This window comes from Pseudopipra pipra, chromosome 1 (assembly GCF_036250125.1).
Source record: "Pseudopipra pipra isolate bDixPip1 chromosome 1, bDixPip1.hap1, whole genome shotgun sequence".
NCBI classification, from domain to species: domain Eukaryota; kingdom Metazoa; phylum Chordata; class Aves; order Passeriformes; family Pipridae; genus Pseudopipra; species Pseudopipra pipra.
The window spans coordinates 33,021,630-33,049,283 of record NC_087549.1 but is presented as its reverse complement, the minus strand read 5'-3'; the positions used below and the strand labels follow the sequence as shown (position 1 = coordinate 33,049,283).

Here is a 27,654-nt window from a genome sequence, read left to right as displayed (position 1 = left end):
ACTTCAAAGCAATTTCAGGTATTCCATGCTCTTCTCTTTTCATCTTTTTTTTTTTTCCCAATAGGCTGCCTCAGTGTTCTTATACATTCTGAGAAATATCAGCTAAAAAGGAAGTCTAAGCAGTGCATATCACAGTGTTGGTTTCCATAGGAATAGTAAACATATGGAAGGAAATAAAAGGAACACAAAGAAGAAGACCCGTTCACAGGCCAAGTGGATAATCTCCATCATTCAGGACCCGAATATTGGAGTTATGATAAAGTCTGTGTAAAACATACATTTTTCTTCTTTTTGTAAAGGGTTTATACTGTGAAGCCTCCATTATAAAAACCCCAATCTGAAAGAGATCTTGAACAACATTATTTTAATGAGTAATTTCTTATATTAACTCCAGAGCACTGGCATCCTGTGGGGTCTTAAAGCACAAGGTATCAGTTGAGACTTTTCAAAGTAAACTGGTCATTTTCTTGTGATGACAAAAGAAATCTGGGGGTAAATCAGTTATAAATAGTTTTATAAAATTAAGGGCCAGTATATTAAAAGTTCAGATTTTTAAAAATAGCAACTTCAAGAGCAGTTAATAAGAGTTAATTAGATGTCAAAACTTGAAATATAATATAAAGATTTCAAGAGGCAACTACTTGCATAAACCAAAGAAGAATATGCAGGATAGGAATTTAACACCTACAGTAAAACTCAGTTAGGAAATAGCTATGTAATGCCCTGACCCTTCTAGAAAAAGTCAGCTCTACCTACAGGACAATGTGACTTTAGAACTTACAAATTCAAGATTTTTTTTTTCTCTTCTTCAGAAGGAGAAATCTTAAAATAAGGAAATTTTACACTATTGCCTTCATGATTGGAAAAAGAATGAAAACCACCCCCTCACACAGTAGCCTTTTTGTAAAGATTGGATGAAAGCCGGGCCTTGGCAGTTTGGGATGGGAAAAAAAATTAATTGTGTACTGAGACATGAGACAGTAATAACTCACACAGACTTCACTGCTTCATGCCAGACAAAATAAAAAGGAAGCCAAGTAAGGGAGAGCTGCTGATGAAACTAGTGCCATCCATTTTTCCCCCCACTAATTAGAAAGACCAGAAAGAGGCAAATAAAAACCTTAGATATAAGGTTATTCCTTCCACTCTCCCTATGGCTGATCCAGCTAATCTGAAGAAGAAGTACAATTAATGCTCCTAGGAAACATTATTTTGGTTGGATGAGCACATAGACCTGGGCTGGGTAACCAAAGTGAGATTCTTTGTTTGGGAAAAAAAAAAAGCAAAAGTGTGGTTTGTGCATAATCTGCAGAGAGCTACTGTCCTGTCAGAGCCAGGCAATATGGCATATTGAAGAGGAGAAAGACAATTGGGGATAGATACAGATAACATATATTAACAAACTTTTCCTATTCAAGAATCTCTTTTCAACACATGCAGATACACCCACACATAGTACCCTCTTGATGATATTTCAGATTTGTTATTTTTTTAACCTAAAATAGATGTTTCAGATCTGTTATTAGTACAAGAAAAATAGTAAGAAAAACAAGCTTGTAGAATCCAGCTTATGTCCACGTGTTTTTAAAAACTGTACTATTAATATACACATGATCCCACTGTCTTTAGCATAGCTTTAGCTGATGAGACCCTGAAAGTAAAATCTGCCAGGAATTTGCAGTAAAATAAAACTAACTAGGCTAAACATATTGTCCTTGCTGGCAAAATGCAGCAAAAATCTATAAAATTTATCTGTTTCATTTTGAATGCAGCTGAATGAATATCTCATAGTTTAAACTTCCACTCAAATTCTTGCTATTCTGTTCAAATAATGACATATTTCTAAATCCATATCTATAAATCTCCATAACATTTTATAAATCAAGTCACAGCTTTAAATTTACTGAATAGAGGCACACTTTGTACCCAAATTTCGTTTCTTCTCTTTGCAAAATATATGCATGTAGACATATTTCAAATGTGCATGGATACACACACACAGAGAAATCCATCTAGTGCTATTCAAGAACAGATGTAAATATGTTATAGTTGTATTTTTATATTACTTGTACTACCCTCAATGAGACAGAATTCTTTCATCTGCAGTCAAGATCCATGAAGAGGCATAAAAGACTCCTAAAATGACTAGTACCGGTACTGTGTATGTCTGTACTGAATTAAAAAAGCAAAACATTAGAAACTTCTTTTGAAAAATAATCCTATAAGACATGCAATATATTTCTAAAGGGATGGCAGTACAGATATATTTATTTTTGAGATGTTCCTAATATTTCCTTGAGTACTTATCTTATGAATGTAATCAAATTACTACTTACAAGGAAACACCGTATCTTTGGTTCTTTCCTGAAATACTTCTTGAAGTATATTTTGAAGGTAAATGTAGTGGAGTTTAAGCTGTGGTCTCAGTTAAGAATTATAAACTGGCATTCATATGTCTCACTTAGAACCATTACACAGATCCAACATTTTTAGTGTACAATGATGACTTTTTAGCAACCTAAGTTCCTTCCAACTTGTGCTGAAAAGCATGCAGTGAGCTGCTGAAAAATAACGAGGTTCTAGGAAGCACTTTACTACCTCCTTAAGGGGCTGCAGAGAGTTAGATAATCTAAAGGTAATCAGGTGGAAAAAAGTTTCTAGATTTCTAAAATACAAATTTACATGATAGAGAAGGAAATATTGGAATGTTGTTTTTAAATATCTTAAGGGGAAAATGAGCATCCAATGCAATTCTGACCAAAAAATTCTGATACTCAGTATATAAATAAAATCTCATTACTTGTGACTACTAAGATACATACAAGGAGATCATAAAATAATACATTTCTAACCAGGCTAGGTCTCCATTTCTCATTTTTGTAGGTACCTGAATCCATACATTTGTGTACCTGTAACTTAGAGACTAGCTATCTATTCATGAGCTCAGAGTTCTCCCTCAGTAGTTCTATGAATGGGCTGAGGCTACAGAGTGGCAGTTTTGCAGAATTGGTATTTGGCTTTCCATAAATAACTTTTGCTTGTGTCACAGTTTCAACTGGAGATTCTTTGATCGCATCAGATTGGAATATAGTCCTGACAGATAAAACGTATAAATCAGTATTGCACAAAATGGCCTGCATTTCCTGAAGAAAATACAAATATTACTGTTGGCAACTGGTGTAAACTCCACTGAACATGCCTTCAGGCATGCCCTACAGAAACCTTCAGAATATTTATTTAAATGTTGCTATTTCCCTGTCAATTAACTTTTTCATTTGTATGTTTTAGCGAAGCCTGTAAAATCTTACCGCAGCCATCTGAAGCCTTTGAATGAATGTTTAAATGTCCTTTTAGCAGTATTCACTGAGGTCTCATTTCACTACATCTGAAAACCTGACAGGATATACAAAAATGAGGTTCCATGTTGTTTATTACGTTCGCTTTTAAATAAGCCAGTTAAAAAAAGTCTTACACCAGAACCCCACCTTTTAGGTACCCTGCCAGTATTTGCTCTTTCCAGTTTCTATAAGGTGAAAAGATTTTCTTAAAGTTTTCTGCAGCTGCAGAATTTCTAAGCAAGCATAAGAGCAAACAAAGGTGCAAACAGAGAAATTTTATGAGCACCACAGTCTCTGGCTGTGTAATTAACTGGAAATGCTTCTGAGCTTCAGGGACACCTGTTGCATTGTCCTCAGGTATTGCTGTTTCCACTAGTTTTCAAAATAGAAAGAGATGGTCAGCGGTCTCTGTGTCAAGTGGCACAAAGTTTCTTAATGCCAGGACTAGATTTTGTGCTTGTCTTGCAGCACTGTGTGCACTATAGAGATGACACAGCAGGAAAGCTGCCATGGCAGAGGATGACCAGGCTTTCCTATGGCATGGGAGGAAGCAACATGGTAGAGACAGGTCCTGCGTGTCCAGATGTGTGATGGGGGAAGAAGTCCCACTCTGTGAGAGTACCAGCTGAGGCTGAGTGAGAAGATAGCAAAGGAGGAAGAGATAAAAGATCAGTCCTACTGAAGGGTGAGGGCCTAGAAGGCATGTAGCTGTGTTAGTACTGTTTGCCTTTTTTTTTTTTTTTTTTTTTGACACTTCCTTTTGTAAGTAATGCTGCCAAAGGAAACATTTGTGAGGGAAAAAGATAAAAGAGGTGTAAAGGCAGCAGTGATTGATGCCCAAGTTAGCACCATCATTCCTCCAAGTAGTCTGGTAAGCTTTTCAATAACCAACCAACACAGTTTAACATTTGGTGCCAACCTTTCAACCACCATAGCATTCTTAATACTACACTGAGACCTCACTAATACTGAGAGAAGATTTGGACACAGGGATCCCCAACTTAAATTAATAGAAGGGAGAGTTTCGTTTCCTGATTTCAGGAAACTTCCTGCTATTTCTATCTTGGAAAAGACAAATTTAGCTGTTTTACAGTGTATAACGTATTCAGTCCAGCGGCATATGCTCAGGGTAGACACAATTTTTAACACTGTCCAGTGTCAAATGGCTTTATTGGAGCATTCATAACAATGCAGAGACAAAGGATCTTACCTTTATCTACCAGGCACTCCTTATCTGCACACTGTTTTAGACCATTGTAGCTGTGACAGCACAATTAGCAGAATATTTTAATTCAGAGAACACAATTTAATCTTCCCATGCCAAATCATCTTTGCTCAAAACTTCTCAGGAAATTTAGCTTGATACAGGCATCTGCTATTTCAGGCCTAACAAAGACTTGGCAAACAGAAGAAAACTGTGTCTCTTAAGAGAAAGTTCTACCTAATTTTAAACCAAGACAATGTTATCAACCATGGCTTTCTAAGCATTTGAAAAAGACAGAGTATCACAATCCTTTGAAACAAAAAAATACACAAAATTTGGAAAGGTGGAAAAATTTATGCAGCAACACTATTTTTAAAGGACATGTCCAAATAAGCAACCATAACTTCAAACATACCAAGACTTACACCATATCCTAGATCACGAGATATTATTTCTGTTATGAACAATATTTGACATCTAGTGAAAGGACAGAAATTCCATTTCACATGAAAATAGAGCACAAATGTAAGAAGGAACTATTATTAGCCAGGCCTCCAGAGCAATATGAAGAACAGTTTGGAACAATGATCTAATTAATCTACACAGATATCACCTTCTGCAGAGCATATCTACCAAAAAAGTTGCTAGGGCACTCCTGTATAGGAAACACTCATGGGTTTAGTAATGATCCCAGGTGATTAATAAGCTAAGAAGATATTGCAGCTCCTTGATATTTCAGCTAACACATTTCCACACAGCTACAGGTGTGTCTGTGTTGGAAGAGGACATGAGCAGCTCTGTGTATATCACAGCAAATGGCACAGACCATTCCTTACTGTATTCAGCTGTGTTGAAATGGGTATCTGTCATGGAGATTCAGAGACATACAAGAAACACTTCTTACATTATGTTCTCTTGTCTTTTCTATAAGCACTCAGCTGGTAGGATTAATTCTATATGTTTACAATTAGTAGAAACTCAGAACCAGGTATTTCTGTCAGAATATGTCTAGCAAAACTGAAATATATCATTAAAGGATGATCATTTTGCCAAATTTCTGTCATTTTTTCAGGATTCTGGAATTCTGTGGGAAAGGAAAAGTCCAAGATTTCTACGAGATGGAACATTTTGTGCAGTTTTTTTCAGTTGATTTTAAAATGTTCTGTTATAAAACAAAATGAAAAAAACCTCAACATGGTAAATAGAATGTTTCTATTTTCCATAATTCGATAATTCTCAAGTAACAATCTGAATCTTCTTTCTTGACAATGTACTACATTCAGTCAGAATTAAACAGAATTTGAAATCCTTTGAAAAAATCAAATACTTTTGTACACATAAATTCAATTGATCTATCTATATAATATATATGTAACTATACATAATTTAGCAAATTGAAATTTAGGGTCTCCATCTTTGAGTATTATGAGAAGAAAGGTGCTTTTTTTCTGTCTCCCAGCTAGGAACAGACAGGTTGGCCTTTAAGCCTGCGTGTTAGGTACTCTGCTGTGAATCAATTCCCCATGGGTTGGTTCCCCGGGGAGGAACAAAAGATCCCTTGTGCCCATTCAGTCCTAAACAGTAGCCACTGAGAGTGTCTCCTGGAAGTGCATATAACTCATGGAGTGGGAAAGCTGCCTTTGCCACCCTTGTAGAGACGAGATCACTGCAAGGAGGGAATAGAAGACACGAGCACCCATATCACCATCAGGACTTGTGTGAGAGGCACAGAGATGCTGCAGCCACTAGCACAGGACAACAACTCTATGCCTCACAATTTGATGTGTCTTTCATGCTCCCCAGTCAGCTCATCCACACAGAATCTGAATATTTGGGCCAGACATTTCCACAAGGTAAGTACTCAAATTCTGTCCACCTGCCTGAGGCCTCACTCAGTGTGTATCAAAGCCAGCACTCTGCAAAGGCATCCCAGAACAACCTTCATGTGGTCAGTGGGCGTTGCACACCTTCGTTTGGCCAGCACAGAAGTCCCTGTCCTTAAAATATCTTTAAAAAATGTGAATCCACTTGCTTTGTCATAGTTGTGATATAAATTGAAATTGCTACAAGCCAAGCACATTCTGAGCTGGAATTTCAACACCTCACTTATCTCAAGCAAAATGTAATACTGGCAGCTAAAAAACAAACATATGCCAATTCAAATAGACTGTAGAAATAATGTTCTGAAACACAAACACCTTTTGACAGTTTAGGGAGCCTGGGCAGAGCTGCTAGCGACAAGTACAGCTGGGCTGCCCAATGTCTACCATTATAAGATACTGTTTTAAGTAATTTATAAAGCTTTGACAACCTTTAACTGTTTGGGCTGAACTTTCCCAGACAAGGTATCTGTCTCAGGCTGACTTATTTTGGAAAGTTTCATTGAAATGGTTCAATCATTTCCAAATAATTTAGAGAAAAGTGCAATATTACATTCCTGCTAAAACAGAAATTAACCATACAATAGCATTGCTGAGTTCAAAGATACCTGTACTTCGGAAAGGGAACATCAAAACAGTGTCTGCATCCAGGACATGCCTTTTGCTGGTTCTGAAAAAATCCAGATACATTTTGTCATGACATAAACTTTTTAAAATTTTAGTTTGTTTTGTGCTTTGTAGATACTTGCTCTAAACTAGTAGCTGAACTCCTGCGAGATCTCATTTTCACAGAGCACAATGCCACCCTCATCCCCTCCTCCAGCACAGCTGTGGCTGACTGCATGGGGAGGAAATTTCATCTATAACTAGAACTCTGGTTAATTCAGGGTATAGAGATCAAAGACAACATTTTTCAGTCAGTCTCAAGGTGGGCAGTCACTAAGTTTCTATCCCACTGAGAGCTCTGCAACAACCTCACTGGTCTTAAATGAAAAAAACATATGGGGAAGCTTCACAAGAATTTCAATCAGGTCCACTCTCAGCAGATCTCTGTGGAGGAGAGACTACACAGACATATGCAGATGAAGCCAATCACTTTACTTATATACTGTATTACCCAAACAGATATCAGTACTAAAGAACAGGGGTGGATTAGCACAGTGATGTGCCTGAGTATGGGCCCAGAATGATGCTAATGTTAAAGTAGATATGTGGTTCCCAGGTCAGAAGTTGCTTGTATGTGTCCGACTTGAAGCATGAGGAGAGGAATTCAAGAATTCTTTTATACAGCCATATGTACCTATATTTCACATCATCTCTCCACACCCTACACTGTGTGTAAGTGTGGAAGTGACTTGAGCATAGCTCGGTAAGGATATTTGGTGACCTAGAAGTTGAAAGAGTCTTTAGCCATTGTATTTGAAACAGAAGTAGTTCAAATTAATTGCACCACACAATGAAGGAGACATTTTAGATTGTTTTCGTGGCAGCATTGAAAAAAATAATCTTTCCTCATTTGAAGGTTAATCTTTATCGAATGTTTTTCTCTTTCCTAAATGATTTGTGTTCATCTGACTTGTGATATTCTTCTTTTATTGAAGCATCAATGTAATTCTGATTTTTTTCAGTATGCAAAAATGCTCCAATTCAGCCACAATTTATTATGCGTGGATCAGATATGCCTGGATTAGGTTCTGTGATTTACTATACTGGTACCAAATTAGACATTTCTCAGGGTTTCCTGCCAGTTTCAAAATGAATGACTCTGAAATTGTTGTCAGTTTTATTTTGAAAAAAGATGAGTGAAACCAGTGAGATACCATCTTGCACAGTGTGTGAGAAAGGTTTGACTTCTGTGGCACCTTCTCCCTGTAGATCATAAAGAACCTCTCTAAAATCATCTAGTGTGGCCTCCATTCTTTTCTTACAAGAATAATCATAATGAATCTTCTTTGAAGATCCATGCAAAGACAATACGAGGTCTTATCTCTTGGTTACTACCACTGTCACCACACTACCATTCCCCTGAAAAATATAAATCTAGTGATTTACAAGACAACAAAAATGTGGATTTACTGTGCACATCATAGCTCTGCTGTAATGGTAGTTGTCTAGTAAAAGTGTGAGATTATTTTGGTATAGCATGGCACAACATGGCAGGTAGTAATTTATGTCAAATGGCATTAGATGGAAGAGGTCAAATGTAAAATTTTGCTTCTAGAGTCTGTTTTGCTATTTAATGAATACTTGAGAGGTAGGACCTGCAAATGCGTGACTGTTCTGGTCTGGTACAAAACCAGAAATGATCAGGGTTTCGGGGACTGCTAGTAGTCACATGATCTGGATGTGTTTGAAGGTGTTGTTTGGAGGCATCACTTGCTTTAGCATTCATTAACATAACTAAATCACAGGCTCTATGGTGTTGATGAACCTCATTTACACAAGTTTTCTCCCCACAAGGGGAGAAAAAGTTCAGCTAACTGGCTCACAACTGAAGGGTGAGCTAGGCATAAGGGGACAGAGATATCTCTGTGTCTTAGTTTCCTCTAGTGAGCTGAAGAGCTAGAGATGTGTATAAGGAATGGAAACTATTTGTAGGCCACTCCAAAGAAAACCAATAAAGGAGAAAAGACCTTCAGCCTTTTCTTTAGGTGGATCCTCTGCCAAATCCCACATTGATGTAAGCAGACTGGGAAAACGTGGATGTATTCTGCTACTTAAAGAAGAAGAGAACTTTAGAAGACTTGGCTATAATACAGTCTCTGTGCTGCAAATAACTGAGGAGAACAGGGTACATGCAGGATTCACATGAGCTGCTGGGATCAACAGCTACTGGGAAACCTTTGCCAATGTCTTAAAAAGGAAATCTGATCATGTTGCAGAGGCACCACTTACTCTGTACTGCTTTGTATTGTGCAGCTGGAGCCCAGGCCAAGTCTTTAAAAACAGAACTACAACCTTTGTAAAAATTCAATGTCAGCATTATGGAGAAAAGACCAAAGTATTAGCTTTGCAGGGTCTGTGCAGAGCAGGACCCCCCTCTCATCTGAAAAGCAGCTTATCCCTGGAGGAGAAGACACCAAGTGGTTAGGTTTTTAGCCTAATATTCCCCCTCAGTTACTCTCTTTTGAGAGATTCCATGCAATCTCTATTTTCTCCAAGGAGATCCCAAGGTTTAGCACCTGCTTCATCTACCCAGACCACCAATGCAGCCCATCTCTGCTGTGTCTGCTCCAAGCTACATATCAAATACTCAGGACATTCTTCCAAAACATGAACTGGCATTTTCCTGGGTATAGGAGCATGGTAGGAAAGAAATTGCAACTTTTAAAACATTGTTTTTCCCTAACCATATTAAGACACACAGAGTGTCATATTAGGAACCCACGGTAAAGAAACGGTAAGGACAACCTTTTGCCTTAGGTGCAGTACAAGTAGGACCACAGCATTGCTCATGTTGCTCTCCTACCAACATTTTGAGATCTTCTTTAGTTTTCAACAGACATTATAAGGTACTTTTATAGCGTCTAATTTTGAAAAAAAAAAAAAAATGAGCTCTGTGCTTATATGAAGCAGTTGCTGTAGCCTTCCCCCAGTCATCACAGTGCTTCAGCACATGTTTGGATTTGAATAGCTTCATAAGCATAGACCTCAGTGCATTTATGGAACAGAAGCCTTATAACTTAAGCATGGTACAGGGTTTAAAAATCTGACTGATATGCAAGTAGTATAGATATATCAAAGAAAACTGCAATGACTGCACAGGATAAGCATCAATTGAAAACTGAGATTTTATAGATATTGCTTAGAAAGAAAAAAGTGAAGTAATTTCTTAAAAGTTAGGCACAATAAAGTCAAGAGAGAGAGATAAAATATCAAGTTCCTAGTAGCTGACCCTTTTATTTTCCATGACTATGCTGGCAGCAAAAAAAACCCCAAAACAGAAAGAAAAAATACCCTGGTATATTTCTTCTGAGCAACAAGAAAGTGTTCCATCCCACAGAGCCCAAATTCACTGGTGAGGAGTTGACAAACTGAAGGAACCAACACTAATCAGAAAAAGCATGCAGACTTGTGCTAAAGAGCTTCATAAGTAACTTAATGGGTGAATTATTTATCTAAAATTTAATCTCTCATGCCCTTACAAGACTAACTGTCTTAATAAAACTGTTGTGCATATCGAAAACACGCTCACACTAAAAAAAATAATGTTATATGTAGACTTAAATAAGAACTTAAGTAAAATGTACTTTTATACCTCATATGTACCTCTTCTAATGGTGAATGCTAAGTGATATATAAGGGTTTATCAGAGTGCTAATTAGTAATAGTGAGAAGAAAGAGAGAAGGCAAAACAGAATGTTTGGAGAGAACATAGAAAGCAATCAGAAAAGAGACAAATTTTATCTAACTAACATGCCAAAGGAATGATCATCAGGGGAAGTTACCCATGAACATTCAATATTTTACAATTTCCTTCCTTTAATGCATTTCTCAATCCAAATGTAATTAAACTGCTTCATGTTTTCCCTTTCTTTCAGAAATGAAATAAGAAAAAGGAAAAAAAAGACCAATTAGGTTTGCAGAGCTTGTAAATTGATCAAGAATTCAAGTAGAATTATTCAAAAACCACAAGATAAATGTACATGACTGAAAACTGTTCATTAAGTTATCAGATAATTAAACAATCCACCCTCTTCTCATTTTGTCCATATTCAGTATATCCCCACATTTTCTTACCAGTGTTACTAAATTTTACTAAATCAACCATTTCTTTTTCTGGAAAAAAATTTAAAGACATAATTGTTAAGTTTTGTGTTTATTTTAAGGTTTCTGCGGTTTTTTTTAAAAATCCAGTAAATTATTATTTGATTCCAAGAAAGTACAACTGCCATTACTCATTGCCAGCTTTCAACAATCAATTTGGTAGTTTTGGTGTAGTTGGGTCTAAATTTGAAAGTGAAGTCACAACAGAAAAGAAAAACAAAAAGTCATCCAGACATGTGAAACATCAAAATTATAGCTTCTTGTTGCAGAAGCGATTACTCATTACAAGTTCTCACTGTTTCTCATGCAGCAGCAACTAAAAGAATCCATGACAGAAAATAAATATATAGAAATTTTTTACTAATCCTTTTTATTTTAGCCATTAGGAAAGGATTTTCAAAAGTGAATGAAGCCATTGTTGATCTGCCCATATATTTCTGGGTTGGGTTTTTAAAATTTGATTTTCGGGGTGATGTTAGTAAAGGCTGGGGAGAGAATCAATGTTCAGGATGAAAACACACAGCTTTCATATACAGGAGAACAATCTGCTCATATATAAACACAGTGGGTCCTTTACATAAGAGTAAAGGTACAATAAAAGAAACAAAACAAAGAAATTGTTATTCAGCTATGAGAATGCCACCCACTAAGTCAACCAAGCAGCTCTCCCCAGCATAGATCAGCCCCCCTGACAATCTGGCCCTGTGTTAAAAGGATAACCTTAGTAAAAAAATCTAAACTCTATCCTCCACGGTGCATGAACATACACAAACCAGCTATTTACAGATGTTCGAGGAAGTCAGTGACAATGTCCTGAAAAGGTATGTTATAAGTCTCGCCAGGTGGAATTTCTAAAGAGCTATTGGACAAATTCTTGAGAGCAGTCAGAGCTAGTCTGCACCACCCAAGTGGCATCTGTGGTCACAAATCTGCTACATATTGCTGGTCAGGAGCCCTCTGCTGCTAAAAAAACACACTTTCCTGACATATCCACATCCCTGCCAGGTTTCTGTTACACTTCTAGCATGCAGCCTGGCTGGGGCAGTGCTGCCATAGAGATGTCTTGCTCAGTCACAAGTAGTTGTTTGTAACATGGACTAGTCTTGCGTCTGGGACTGAGCTTCATAAAACTCTGACTGTCTGATCTGCTTCCCTCTCTCTGGCAAATGTAAAGCAGCTGATGTAGAAGACACTGTCACCCTCTGTTTCTTCATTATCTCTCTGTCAGAGGTAGCTGTAAAGAATAATTCCTGGTCACATCAGTCTTATTATGTGTTCTGTTCTAGAAACAGAACTTCCAGAGGGCTAAAACGAGGAGGGAAAAAACCCACTCTTGTATCAAAGAAGCTTTCAAGGCATACTGATTGGATGGCAAGGGGACCCATTTAAAATTTAAAAAAATTGTGGGCACAAATTTTTGACACCTTTTTTTCCCAGTGCCCCATGGTCTCCATTACTTTGATTCAAACTTACTAGAATTTTTTTTACACGATTGTTGCAAGCACATTAAAAAGCAGCTGAAACAATTTTGGGGGGAGGGTACAAATTATAACTAGAAAAGTTACATTAACGTGAAGCTAAAATTTAGATTTAAGGACTGGGCAGATTTAAAGACTCGACATTTTACTAATGCTCAACATGAGCCTGGACAGTTCCGGGATAATTTTTCTGAGCAAAATACCTATGCCATACCCATGTCTTTGCAAATAATAAAGATCAGCTCTTAATTTTAGAGGAACTTACACATCTCTGTCCAATTTATAAACCTACACGACTGCTTGAATCTTCAATACATATTGTATATTGAAAAGTAGAGAGGATTGAAAGCAGGTATGGTTTCTCATTCTCTTTTCCCCTCCAAATTCTTAATGGTCTTCCACATTGGTCTTTAGTGTGACATGCAATGGTAAAAATTAGGTAGAAGCAAGACAGCCAAGACCTGGCAATATTGACTATTGATCCAGCTGTACAGAGTCAGATTACTTGGAAAACAACCCTTCAATTTTTCACTCCAGTGACGCTGCAGGGCAGTTGCTTTTAGGATCATTACCCTTGTCTGTAAAATAAAGGAATGTGAGAATGTGTTTGAGTAAATTCTGAACCTATTTGAACTTTGTGGGTTTGAAAGTTAGTCCTAGAGTCAAATAGTTGCCTTCCATGCACACATCACCTCCACAGCTAACCAGGGCATTCACACTAAGACTGTGGTTTAGCTGTTCCATAAATCATCCATAAATCACCATCATGTTGTAATGAGTGCAATGAGAAATACCTACGCTGCCAACACCTTATCACATGAGAGTTGCTTTAAGAGAGGAAAATCCAGTAGGCATCTTTCCTTGTTATTCTAACTGGCAAAGAAATTAATGCCACTGATGCACTACAAGGGATGCCAGAACCCTGTCTCTTTAGCAAGGCAGTTCTGCAGTAAAGAGTGTGGGCACTTAAGCAGGGTTTGGATAGCAGGAGCTTTAAGCTTAGGGGCAAAATCAGAGAAACAGAGAACAGCCAGAGGCCAACTAGTGTTCAGCTTGTCCCCACTTATGAGTTTTAGTTTTCCTTTCATTTTTGTGTTCAACACTATTCTAAACAAGGGAGACAAGTCTTATTAAAGAGGAACATTAAAGGTAAGAGTGGCCTTAATCCATGAAAACTGCAAGGCAAGTAGCAAGAGTGTGGGCAGGCCAGACAAGCATTAATGATGAGCAACTTTAGCCTCTGCAATGAAACAGTCCTTTCCCCTCGCTCTTTAAAGAGAACAATGAGATGTGACATTTTTTTTGAGGATTATTGCTGTCTCTGAGAATTCAGTCTCCCATATCTCAGCAAACCAGATTACCCAAGTCTGATTTTCACTGGACATTTGATTTTTTTTTTGAGAGGACATCAATGTAGAAGGCACACTCCTGAAACAGATACCTTGAAATAGAAAAATAAATATTATGAAATGTATTGAAATAAAAAATAAATTTATAGAATTGAGGGGGATTAACAGTGAATTGTAAACAGACAATAACATAGATATCTCTTTTATACACAAGTATAGGAAGCATACTGGATGGAAATGAAACTTGGACAAGATCTCAATTTCAGAAGACACCACGGCATGATTCTGAGACTGCGCTGGCTTAACTTCTGAAAAAAGTAATAAAAGAGACTAAATAAGGAAAATCAAAATGAAAGGGAAAAGGGAGAAAGGAAAAAATGTCAAAAGAAAGCAAGCTTCAGGAATGGAGGAAGTCTGTCTCAGACAGCAACGCAGTCTTAAAATGAAATAAGGAAAATATTTAAATTGTCTTCCCAGTCTCAGGTATACCGAGCACATGGAATGTCCTCAGACGAAGGAAAGAGTGGCTCTCAAGATACTAGCTCTGGCTCAAGAAGTTGTTTTAGACCAGTGACTGTTGGAAGGTGGAAGGTATGTTAGACAACGATCCCTCTGTGTTCACCCTATCTGTTATATCCCTTCCCCAAGCATTTGCTGTAACCACTCTCAGAGACAGATTACCAGACAATGCAGACCTTCAGTCTGACCCTGTGCTGCACCTCTCAGCTTTTAAGACAAAAAAGCAATGCATGAAATAAACTCAAGCAGCAAGGATTTAAACACAAGTGGCCATAGTGTCTAGATATTTGGATCTATTAAGAAGCGTGTGATCAAAAGCCAAATCCCTGCTGAGGAACCAAAATTGATGAGATCAGTCCAGACACAGGGCTCTGATTCAGCTCAGCTTTCACACTACAAGTTGTAAAGTAATTTATCACTGAAGAAACCCACATACTTGTATCACATTAGCAGATATTTCCCATGAATAAAACAAGGGATTTTATTTTGTAACTTTCCTTCAAAGACAAGAAGTCTCAGAGTAGTCTCCGGTCCCCCATAAAATGAAGAAAAAAGATTAATTTTCAATTTATGCAGTAATTTTTACAGTCGAGCATAACAAATAAGGTAACAGATTTTCCAGACGTCCAGAGCTCCGGAGGCGCTATTATCATGACTAGGCTGCCCTCTCTTGTACAGAGGGAAATCTACACCTGAATTTTGTATTTCAGAGTTAAAAATACATGAGAGGCTGCTGTGCTCTGTACAGAAGAGGGGGAGGTATAAAATGTGCATTCTCAAACCAGAACTAATCAAATGACACTGTAGCGTTATTATGTAAAGCTGATTTTGTTAATATTTAATATATTAGTGATGTTTTTAGAAAATATTTTATTTCAGGCATTTCATCTCTGCAGGTTCACCAGACAACACGTGGTTCTCTCCTTGCAGACTGCACAGTTTGTCTGCAAAGCCTACCTACTTTAAATAGAGAGGCTTAGAATATACCCCAGAGTCTTTCTGTTTCCACTTTACAGGGAGACTGGAAGATCTAAACTTTAACTGCCTCAGCTGTACTTCCCTCAGCCTAGCTCCAGTCCCTCCATACAACCCCATAGTCAGCCATGACTCCTGTTAGAAATCTACTGAATCCTAAGCCCTTCTCTGTGCAAAGTAACACTCCATAAATTGAGGGACTTCCCCCTTTCTTCTGCAACACTTTGGTTTTACTTGCTGTACAATAGCAATTCAGGGACTAAAAGGACCCCAGAACAGTAAATATGTCTGTTTGGACATACTTAAATTCTTTCTGAAAAAAAATGAAGTAAAAATGAAGTAAAATTCACTTTTTTCCTTCTTAGGTCAGATGAGATGTTAATTTCTATAGTGATTTCCTACATCTTTTCTCTTTATTTTTTAAATTTTGTCATGTAGGTAAAACTCTTCCCACTCAGTTGGAGATGGTGGACAAACAGGGTCTACAAAGAATTTGTTTTTACTAGTGATAATTTATCTAGCTTTCAACTAGCTCTATGTTGGAAAGAGTAAATTCTTAGGGATCGCGTCTAACAGCTTTTCCTCTGTGTAAGTATATGATGCGTTATGACCACTGTGTCTTATACCTTCTTCTCACTTACCTCATTTTCATTAGTCTCCTGGCTATTGACTCATCATCTCCTATCATCTTTAATTTCATCCTAAAAACTGGTAGATGGACTGAAGGGGATTTCAAGTATCATCAAAAGTTAAAATGGCTGCTCCTTAGGCAGGAATCAGCCAGAACAAGCAAATAAAACTCCTGCTCCAAAGATAGGCTTTGTGCTCCTGAATGAAGACCAGAAATATGAGATATATAAAGGAATCCACTAGCAAAATCCTCTGAATAACTCAGACAAGAATGGGAGGTCCTGCTGGATGTTTTTTTTTTTTTTTGCTGTGATGACTGGCACAGCTGAGTGACGCACAGGGGCAGAAGGTATAATACATGAGACACAGGTAAGTAGAATAGCAGAGCTACAGCATAGGCAGTGAACTAAACCTTGACTTCACACCCCTAAGGGCCTGGCCAGCATGGCTGTGGAAACTTGATGGTAATAGGTCTTTAGCAGACTACCTCCCACCTTGAACCATGGGAGCCAGAAAGGAATCCCAGTTCCCTTCTTGGTCTTCTAAGGCAGAGAACGCAGTCTAAATCTAGACTTACTTTGGGAAAATATGAATAAACCCAGGAAAAACTGCAGTGACTTGAGCCTTCTCACTGGGAAAACAGTTCCCCACACACACACACACACAGCCCTTCATTCTCCCCAACAACGGTGTCAATTAATGTTCTGTATGGCAAAACATTTGCTTTAACCACGCTGCTTGTAATTAGCAGTGTCTATTAATACTAGGCATCTGAGACCTGCAGGGTTTGAGTAAAAAGTGCCAGGGCTCAAGTGTTTATGAGCAGTTCATATACAGCAGGAAATTTCTTGTTTTTCTTGAACAGTTGCCCTGTCTGTACTTGCAAAAAACTGCATGGTGAATAGTCATTACCCAGTTTAATAGAGATGTGGGCTAAAGTTTCTGCTACCTGGTTTTACGCATAGGCTGTGGTTAGAGGGGAAAACAGAGAAAAGTCTTATTGCTTACATGTTGGTATGTAATTTAAGTGAAAGCAAGAAGTTTGAATAAGTCACCCTGTGTTTACCACCTTAAAGTAGGCTTTTCAATTCTTTGCAATCCTATGGATTAGTGGTAGATGGGAACAAATCCTGCAGATCCTACCATCATCAATTTTTATGGCAATTCAAATGCTACTCTTAAAATGAATTTTTCCTTTCACATATATATTTAATTTTGATTGCCAGTATGGATTTTTGTTCTAATAGTCTCACTTTGCAACACAAATCATTAAAACAGAGAAGCTTTGTCTTCTCCCTTTCTTTGTGTTGTATATTTTAGAAATGGCTTCCACACCTTTTTATTCTCTGCATTTATGATAATTGTGAAGTATTAGGTTTCATTCAAAATGAGAATGAGTTGATTCTAATTCACCAGGAGCAAAATTAGTCCATTACTATCCTCTTTAACCCTGTACTCTACTCACAGGACCACAGGCACCTTATGAAGACAGCCATTAACACTGTACTAACAATTTGGTATATCATTATGTTGTCTGTTCTCTCATAGTTTCAAATCTGTATTTTGAGTTTGCTAACAGATCTGCTCAGGAATTAGGCAAGTTAACCGAGTTCAATGCACAAAACTCAGGGTAATTTACTACACAGCAAAAAATCCCCTTAGAAAAAAATGGCAGAAACTGAAAGTTTCCTGAAGAGTGAGACAGTCTATTTCTAACTCCATTTGATAAAACTCAACCCTTCATCAAGAGATCTATCTAAACACTGTAGATAGAAAAAGGATTTACTGTAGTCTTTTTTTTTTTCTTCAAATTTCTCTTACAATTTAGCTTACATCTGGATATTTGGAGTCAGTCCATTTTGATTATTTGGAAGTCTATCATTCTTCATATGCAAAAATCCAGGGACAGTTTTATCTTCCCCCAAGCTTCCACAATATTCATGTTAACTGTTCTTCAGTGTGGCCACAGATATTGAGAGGTTTTTGTTTCTAACAGCCTGGATGGAATGAGAGGCTCTGATTTGCTAGAGCACTAAGGATATGCAGTCCCCTCATTAATTACTGTCACTTATATACATGCCACTCTTGTATCAACAGTACAGAACCATCTTTTCTGTTTCAAAGAGAACCAAACAGAAGTTGACAGACTCAGAAATCCATTTCAACCTGGTGGTGTTGACTTCTAGAGCAGTTATAGCAAAGCCAGAAAATGTGAAAAGTGATTGAAGAGTCTCAGTGTATCAACCTGCAGGACACAAGTTTTCTTCCGCAGAAGAGCTCAGCATAAGAAGGATGTTAAGCTATTGGAAAGCATCCAAAGGAGGGCAACAAAGATGATGAAGGGCCTTGAGGGGAAGTCATATGAGGAGCTGTTGAGGTCGCTTGGTCTGTTCAGCCTGGAGGAGACTGAAGGGAGACATTGCAGTCTACAACTTCCTTGTGAGGGGAAGAGGAGAGGCAGGCACTGATCTCTTCTGTGAGGTAACCAGTGACAGGACCTAAGGGGATGGCTTGAAATTGTATCAGGGAAGATTTAGGTTGGATACTAGAAAGAGGTTCTTCATTTAGAGGGTGGCTGGGCACTGGAACAGGCTCCCCAGGGAAGTGCTCACAGCACTGAGCCTGAGAGAGTTCAAGAAGCATTTGGACAACGCTCTCAGATACATGGTGTGACTCCTGGGGAGGGAACTGTGCAGGGCCAGGAGTTGGACTCAATGACCCTTGTGGGTCCCTTCCAACTTGGCATATTCTGTGGTTACAGCAAGGTTATTCACATTTACAGAACACATACACACAAAAAAACTAAATAAAAAAAAGAGAAAGAAGAAAAGGGCAAAAGAAAAAGAAAGGACGGAAGGAAGGAAGAAGGGAAGGAAGGAAGGAAGGAAGCAAAGTTGACACATTGCCAAAAAGCCCCATTTTCAGACACCACAACATGTTGATGCAAATTTATATTGTGTGTTCACTACTTAGAAGGGAAAATGAACCCTATTTTCTTATGTCTATGCAGTCAAAAATTGGATATAACACCTCTTTTTTTTTACTAAAAGAAAAACAGCCAGTAGTATGGGAAGGCATTTGCATTGTCTAAGAAGAGGTTACTGTGGCATAGATTGCTTGTATTCATTTGCAGCTTAGAGGTGCAAATGGATGTCTTCTTCCCTTACCAAACAGGCATTAATTATCTCCCTAAGGCTGGATCAGAACCAAGACTTGATGGCCATGAGGGCAACTGGTAACTGGTGCAACTTCTCCTGAATCGTATGAGAAAGATGGGATTTATATCTACTGAAGAAAGCAGGAGAAACAGGAGGAAGATAGATCAACATCAAATTTGTGTTTATTATTCCTGGCAGACCGCAGGGGGCTCTGGGGATCAGTGCCTAAGGGTAAGTGGGCTGAGGATTAGTAAAAGAGCTGGGAAAGCACAAGAGGAGGACTTTTGTACTTCTTCCGTACACCCTGAGAGTAGTAAAAAATAAAACCCCACTTTCAACCTCTGCTTCCCTCTTTTCAACCTATTTTTCCCCTCCTACAAAGTTCCTGGACAGCATATAGTGGTAGGAGAAGGAGAAAGTTTGCGAGCAAAAAAAATAAATCAAGGTCTATTGAAAACAGGTAAACCCAAAAACCTGGGATGTATGATTTGGCATAAGTCATGTATTTTTAATAGCTGCTGCAGCAATTGTGAAAGGTGGTGGTGGATTTATCATGTCTTGCTATACTCAGATGGGGACCAGTTTCTCTCTGAAAGATATGCTTTAGTCAAACTAATGTCTCGGAAACGGAAGTAGGCAGGAGCTTATGATTTATGCAGTCAGGTGAGAGATGCTAATGTGTCTTTTGTCAATGTAAACTGTTTAAAGGTGGAAAAAAATGGCAAGAAAACTCAGACCCAGCCTAAGTACAGACTGGACAGATAGTATTTACCCCTGAGTTTGGAGAGTGAAAATGGTTTTCCCTTTGAGATTTTCCTTCTCCTCGAGCTTAAGTGATTACTAAAAGGAAAGAGGATGATTACAGAGGTAAAGAAAAATATTCAGAAGTTTCTTAAGCTAGCATAGAATAGAAGCTGCAAGCAAACATATAGTGAAATGTGAGAATGTATAGGAAAAAAATTGGCTTATTCTTAGAAAAAATCTAAGTTGATACAAAAGGCACAGGTATTTGACTGCAACAGCTTTTCTCTCTAGCTTTAACAACAAATATTTTCCATCTTAACTTCTCCATGGTCTACAGGAATCTGGCACATTCTGCTCTCCAAAGACACTATTACAATTAAGGGTCACTTAAATATCTAGCAAAGACAATATGGATAAAACTGTACCCTTCTCCCTGAAGGTGGATTTTGATGTACATTAGCAGGTGCTCTGAGAATCCTAAATTGTCATAACCGTAATTCATCAAATAAATGGAAGGCTCGGGTATCAGAATAGTACTACAAGCACAACAGAAAAAAAACCCTTGGCTTCTAAATTTCTGTAACTCGTAGAGTCTTTTGTTCTTAAAGTTGCTTCATAAAGAGGATGGAAGCCATAAGGAAATAAATCTAGTTGTCTGTCTATGGATTAAGACCTGGAATGTGCAAACAAAGGATTTTTTTATGTCTTTGAACATTTGAAAAGCCAAATTCCCCTAGATACCAATCTCTGAGTAGCCGAACACTTTATCTACATTGATTTTTTTTTTTTTTTTTTACTTCTGTGTAATTTATTTTTAAAATATTCTTTCCTATATGTCAAATAGGGGGTAAAATGTTTGGACATATGCCTTATTTGAAAAAATAGAATATGTATATTATTATATTATTGGGTTTTATCAAACCTCTGGGCCAGATAAAAAGGAAGGAAGGAAGAAAACTGTACTGGTTCAGACTGGCAATTCAGCTCAGTGTATTAAAACAGAGCGTTGTACAGAGGGATTCAGTGTGTTTTGCTGATATATGCAGACACTATTAATTTTTAACCCCAGCATTTTAAGTTCCTATTTTGAAAATGTGCTGCATTTTCAGGAAGCAACAAGAAAAGCTGTTAAAATTTATTTCGGGATTTTTAAATACATTCTTTCTCTGGGTTTGTTGGTTTTTTTTTTCTCCTGAATGATGGGGTAATGAAACTTAGTATCAGCCAGTATTTTAAAACTCTAAAATGTGCTCTTCAATAAGTGCCAGAAATAAAGCAAGTTCCTGTGTGCAGTGGTGTAAAACTGGTATGAGTTCAGACAGAACAGCATTACATCAAGCCATGAAGTGTGTATTGACTGAGTTGCATGATTTAGTCTAACTGAGCGAAAAAAAGATTTTTTTACTGTAGGTTTTATGAAATGATAAAATATGAACATTGGAGTGTTGAGAACTTGGCCCTTACAAAGATAGCATTATACTCCCTTTATTTGCTTGAATTTTTCCAAACTTAATAAAATAAGAACAAGTGATTCCTTGGGTTAATTATTTCAATCTCCAGTTAAATTTCACATGCTCACATGCTGGTTGTGCCATTCTTTCCCACAATGCATCCTCTTGAAAGATACTTTTTGTCACCACAAATTCAATCTCCTCAGAGAAATGGCTTCACGTTAAGTGCCCTTTGACATAGTGAACTGCTGGACATAAAGGATTGTTCTAGGTACAAATGAATGTGAAAAAAGTTACTGTTAAGCTTAAAAAGATCATGTAAGTGCATTAGGTTTCTAGTACGGTTTGATTTGAACACATTTTCTACATGTGCTCATGCAGGTCTGTATGCCTGGCACATCAGCCACTTGGAGTTGCTGATAGGCAGTTTCACTGAGTGTCATCCTTTGACTCTAAGGAGAAGCTTATTCATGCATCCCTTCCTCCCACTGCCTCAGCAAGCCAGAGGAAAGCTGGACCCCACACTTCCACTATGGATTTATGATGTCCACCTCTTGGACAGCAGCCACATGATATTCTTCACCATGAGTTCCCTTCATGCTACCACATTTTGGAGGTGTTGCAGCTTGGCATTAACACTGCTCCTGACTCACAAGGCATAATAAGGTATATGCAGGCTATGTCTGCCAGGCATAAATAGCAAAGGAGCAGTGCAACCGAACTCAAACTGAACACCTACAAATTGTCAACAAATTAATTTACATTACTGCGAGTGACTTTGACATATTAAACCTGAAGGTATGAGGTGGTTATCGCTTGTTGAAAACTGTCCTTTCAAAAAGCTGTGCTTTTATGCAAGTTCAACACTTTTTGTATATATCTGAACCCAATCCTACTGCTTTTTTAAGGATATTTTTGACAGTCAGCAACAGCAGCACTATTGAGTAAAATATTGCAATTCTGAAAGGAGAAAAGCCTTTTCTACCTTAAGGAATAAGACACCAGGGGAAAAAGAATGTCATATTACTCAAATAGTGACATCCAAAATATATGCTCAGACTAGGAAGGAAACTATGGCAAATCATGAAAAGTAGGTTTGGAGGGCTTCGGTTTCTTGGCAAATGATCTTAGCTGCTATCTAAATTAGAAACGTAAAATTAGAAGGCGTGCATATTGCCTATAGCTTTAAAAGGAAATATATTGCCTGGTATCAGTTTACTGGAAACTGTAAATACACAGTGTAAATTTAAAATTTGCTGTTTCAAGGGACTTTTTTTTTCAGAGAAGCAAAAAAATTTAAGTGACAAGTTTTGGGTTTTTTTTTAATTCTTACTGACTTGACTGGGAAATACATGATCTGAAGCACAAAGGGCTTCTGAAACATTCTGGGATAAGAATTTCTTGTAATTGTTTCATAACTTTGGTTATGCACAGGTACAGCTTTATATTCTGAAAATCTACTGAGTCCAAGGCACTTTCATCAGTCACAGTTCTAGGATGTTCTACTCTTAAAGAACTCAGCTGGGATTCCACAGTTTATATCTTGAATATCATACCTGTAAACTTTCTTGGCCTTTTCTTGATTTCTTGGATTAAAAATGAAAAGAATAAAGATTCAAATGAGCATTTAATCCTACAGCAGGATTTATTACAGTGTCATAATGATTGCTTCAAGCAAACAAATATCAACATATGTAAACAATCACTGCTGTGTTTACCTGATGTATCATCCTGAGTTATAAAAATTTACTCTGGGATAAAATGTGCTTTTATCCTGAGGTCCATTGCATATGGTAACATGGAACAGAGATGGAGAGACTGGAAGTGGGAGGAACTGCATGTCAGAGACATGGGACTCTGCAGTGATACATTGATTTGGAAGCAATATACTGTCCCTCCCAACATGAAGGCTGGTCTCCTTTTTCTATCACCAAGAGACAACCTAAAAAAACTAGAAAGAAAACAATTCCACATTTTCTCAGACATCCCTAGTTATCAGCAGACCAAGGCAAACAAGATCTTACGAGGCAGATGAGAAAAGAGGGTTTTGTATATCCTGATTCATCTTTCAGACAGGGCAACCCAGGTTTTCACCTCTGAATCTTTCATAGACTGTAGGAAGCAGGCTTGCCTAAAGGGTCCTACTACCAGCTCTGTAAGGTCTGTTGTAATCTGAGACTGTCAAGATCTTTAGTCCAAATCTATTGTCTATAGGCAAAAATCTGCAACTCTGCCTGGACAAATTTCCCATTTTTGGAAGACTGTTTTCAACAAGAAAAAAGCTATCATCCAAAGTAAGATGAAAAGAGCTTGTTAATGAAGCTGTTCCATCTTATGCTTGGGGAATTAGTATCAGCATCATGAGGAAAACCAAAACAAATCAGAGAGCCAGTTGTCGCATCTCATCTGTATTTGTCTGTGCTCCCACTGTGCAAGGAACATTATTGCACTACTCAAATTGTAGAGGCTTTTAGGGTTTCCTTTGTGGAGAATATAGCTCTCCACCATCAAGGACACAATGCTAACAGGGTAGAGATTGACTTCAAGCAATGCGATATCAGGGCAAGATGAGTGATGAAGCGGGTCCTCCTTAAAGATCCTTGGTTGTTAAAATTTTAAAGAAATACAGGTTAAGTAGGTAGGAGTGCCTTTTTTTCTGATGCACTAAAGCTACTTTTTTTTTTGCATGAGTAAACTTTTCATGCTGGATCATTTCATAAACTAGAAGAGCAGAAAGAGAGAAAATCTGAATGCGCTAAATTATTAGAATGAGTCCTATCCCACTGATATCAACATTTTCATCCAAGTCAGTATTTCATTACCACATTTTTGAGTCAATAGAGTTTTAGCTTATCAGCTCAGAGTCAAGCTGAAAAGGTGAAGGTACAATGAGACACCTCAAATTTCTGGAATGGTTACAGGGACACAGTAAATCTAGGTATCCTTTAGTGCCATTTCCACTGTTCCTACAGGCTGGTACTGATACTAGTGGATTTTGATAACTGCAGTCATCACATCTCCATTGATTTAGGCTCTGGATAGAGCAGGAAGAAAACACTTCTGTGTGTTTCCTTGATCTGATGGATCTTCTGTTCTAAGTGGTGTCTCCTCCTCTATGTTCAGAATGCAACTTTTGTATTGTGTTTGGAGAGATAAGACTGAAATTGCTACCTAGTATGAGCAGATGTGAGGTAGGATAGGCTGTGATAGGAAGAAATTTTATTTCTTTAATTCCTATGCAAACATGAGAAGCTGTCACACCAGATAAGAAGCAATGGTACAAGCTTTATTTCTTTCATTCCTTTCATTGTGCTTACAGCAATAAAGGGAAGAAATATGAAGTGTCTTGTGCATCTGCTATGCTGGTCATTGCTGGAAAGTTGCCAACTTCAAATCTTCAGAAACGGATGAGGCTTTGCCCCTATTGCTTAGGCACACAGCTGAAAACAGCTATGCTGTACAGTGCAAGACTGCATTTGACTCCTGTCCCTCCCACCCCATGCATATTCCCTGTGTTACTACTGCCATGTCACCACAATTGTCCTGGTTCTGACCTTTTTCAGAGATGACTGTGAGAATTATTCCTTACTGGATGTTGCAAACACCTGAAATCAGGTCAGCCACCCTTTTCCTCCCTCAGTACTTTGGGTATAAAACTAGTATTTAGCAACTGTGTTTATTTCATTAAAAAGATCAGGTAATTATTCAAAGAGGCTGATTCAAGTAGGCCTCTTGTACTGAAGTCTCCAAAAAATCTTTTTCTCTCTTATCTGAGGCCAAAAAAGAAGAGAGAGGAGAACTAAAAGGACTACTCAGTCTATGAAAACATCACTACAGATGTACTGATGATGTCCTAAAACTGTGTTTCTATAATTAGGTATTTGTTACTTTCTAATTATCTAAAGATAGTCATGGTAACAAGATATTGCCATTGCTTTTGCTTATTTTTAGTTACTCCTAGAAAGTCTGAATAGCCTTTGGATCCAAAGACGCACCTGAAGACCATTAGGAAATTACGGCACAGAGAAATTAAAAGATCAGTACTACATAACCCAGGAAATGAGAACACTCCCTGTCTCTCATTCCGACTGCAAGATGTAGCTATCTCTTTCCATACTGACCCTTTCATTCGAGATTACAAGCTGTCATTACTCATCAAAGAAAACAGGCCATGTAAACAGACAAAGAATGCCTCGGGGGAGCCTTTGCTGGAAAAATGCACCACGGGCAGGTGGCAGAGCCCAGGGTCAGCCCCAGTGCTGTATCTGCAGGGTCCTTCGCGACAAGCAGATGTCCCCAGCCCTGATGGGGGAGACACAAGACCTGTTCAGGCAAGGACCACCCTGCCGCTATAAACCGGCCAGGGGCAGCCTCGTGGTGCTAGGCAGGTCTGCAGGTGCAGGCTGGACCCTGCAACCTGGGAGGGTCCTTCCCCTCCCATCTTCTTTTAATACTTTCATTTTGTTCTGGGTAAGGCGCGGTTTGTACCCCGCTACACGGAGCGATGCGAACGCCACCTTTACGCTTCCTTTCCTACCCCCGTGTTTCTTGTTCACCGCATTGGCAGGGAATCGGGATGCTGGACGGCCCATCAGCGTCTCGAGTTCAGGAAGTTCGAGGACCCGCTGGACCTGTGGGCAGCCCATGCACACGGAAACCCTCAGCGAGAGGCTCCCCGCGCTGCTCCGCAGGCACCGCCACCCGCGGCCTTACTTTAAACCAGCAGCTGACAGAAGGAGCCGCCGGCAGTAGCAAGGAGTCCTCGCGCCGCTCCCAGCGCCATTCCTAACGCCGATCCTCGCGCCGTTCATTCCTAACGCCGATCCTCGCGAAGGTCATTCCCAGGGCCGTTCGATCCCAGCACCCCCCAGCCCCTGCGCCTCGGCCCCGCGGCCACCGGGTGGCGCCCGCGCCCCGCCAGCGGGGGCGGCGGGAGGCGGGGCTGTCCCCGCCGAAATCCGCCGGTTTCAGCCCTTCCCGGGCGCTCTCCCGCTGCCGTGGAGGTTCCCGCCGGAGGAGGAAGGGGGCAGCAAGGGCCCGGGGAGCCAGCTCTGTCACACGCCTTGAGAGACGGCGGGGCGGCGGGAGCCGGGGAGGTGCGGGGGGCACCTCCGGAAAACTTTAAAGCGGGACGAGCGCTGCCAAACGCCAAGAAAAGAGGTGCCCGCTCCGTGCGGACGGCTCCTGGTATCTTATGCTGCTACTTCGTTATTAAATAAAGTAATACTTAGGAGTGAGTGAACAAGCTCAGAAGCTGACTTGATGTTAAAGGTCTTTTCCAACCTTAGTGATTCTATGATTCTAAGCTGGCGTAACTAGATAACCTCCCCCTAGTCCTTTCTGTAGGCATATTTAAACACTTTTGAACAGGTATGTTCATCCCTCCTCCCCCAGCCCCCCCTTCTTCCACCCTGCAAGATCCTTCCAAATCTTTCCTCTGCCATTACAAGACCAAACCCGTCATATCCCTTTTGGCTGCATCTGCAGCCTTTTTTGCAAATCAGTTTTTCTTTCACCTGGATTTCTTCCTCTTGCTGATCTCTCCCAGCCAGCTGCCAGTTCTTCTCCAGGAGACACCTTGGCAGAGAGCCAGGGATGTGTCTTGATGACAGAGAGGAAACCCTTGTGCCAGTCAGAGATGCTGGAGGCCACGTGGGGTAGTCTTCCCATCCTCATTCAGGGTCAGAGGCACACCAGAGGATCTTTTGTGGGCTTATTAGAGTTTGGGAACTGTGTCTTTCTGGGTCTGTAGGTATCTGAAGAGGATGCTTTCAGAAAAATTCTTAACTCATAATTTGTTTATTCTGTTATAAATGTTGAAAAAAAAAAGAACTTTTTTTGGCTTAAAATAATGACGGTGTAAAGGCATATCTGAGAAGTGAAAAAATAGTTTTTATTTTATATTTGTTACTAGAGACACACACTGAAAGCCTGGAAGAGGAAATGAGGGTTGTTATGTTGTTTTGGTGCCTCATGTACAAGACATTTTAGTGTTAAACTGTTCTCAGAAAAAATTATCTGCTGTCTTTCAATCCACTGCTAGACTTGCCACTGTCTTGCACACTGAGGCATATATTACAAGGCAGGTGGATATAAAACCTTAAATTTTGCTCAGGGAAGTGGTGGAATCACCATTCCTGGAAGTGTTCAAGAAATATTTA

General features: G+C 39.0%; 1 long non-coding RNA gene across 2 annotated transcripts in view; it reads right to left on the bottom strand.

Annotated features, from left to right (window-relative positions):
* The window catches only part of LOC135416953 (uncharacterized), an 82,121-nt gene extending 55,776 nt beyond the window's left edge, over window positions 1–26,345 (bottom strand). For both annotated transcript variants that reach the window (XR_010431840.1, XR_010431842.1), the window contains exons 1-2: window positions 26,031–26,345; window positions 7,031–7,092 (exon numbers count right to left, since the gene is read on the bottom strand). This is a non-coding gene — a long non-coding RNA (uncharacterized LOC135416953). The remainder of the gene's footprint in view (window positions 1–7,030; window positions 7,093–26,030) is intronic.
* Window positions 26,346–27,654: the final 1,309 nt, after the last annotated feature.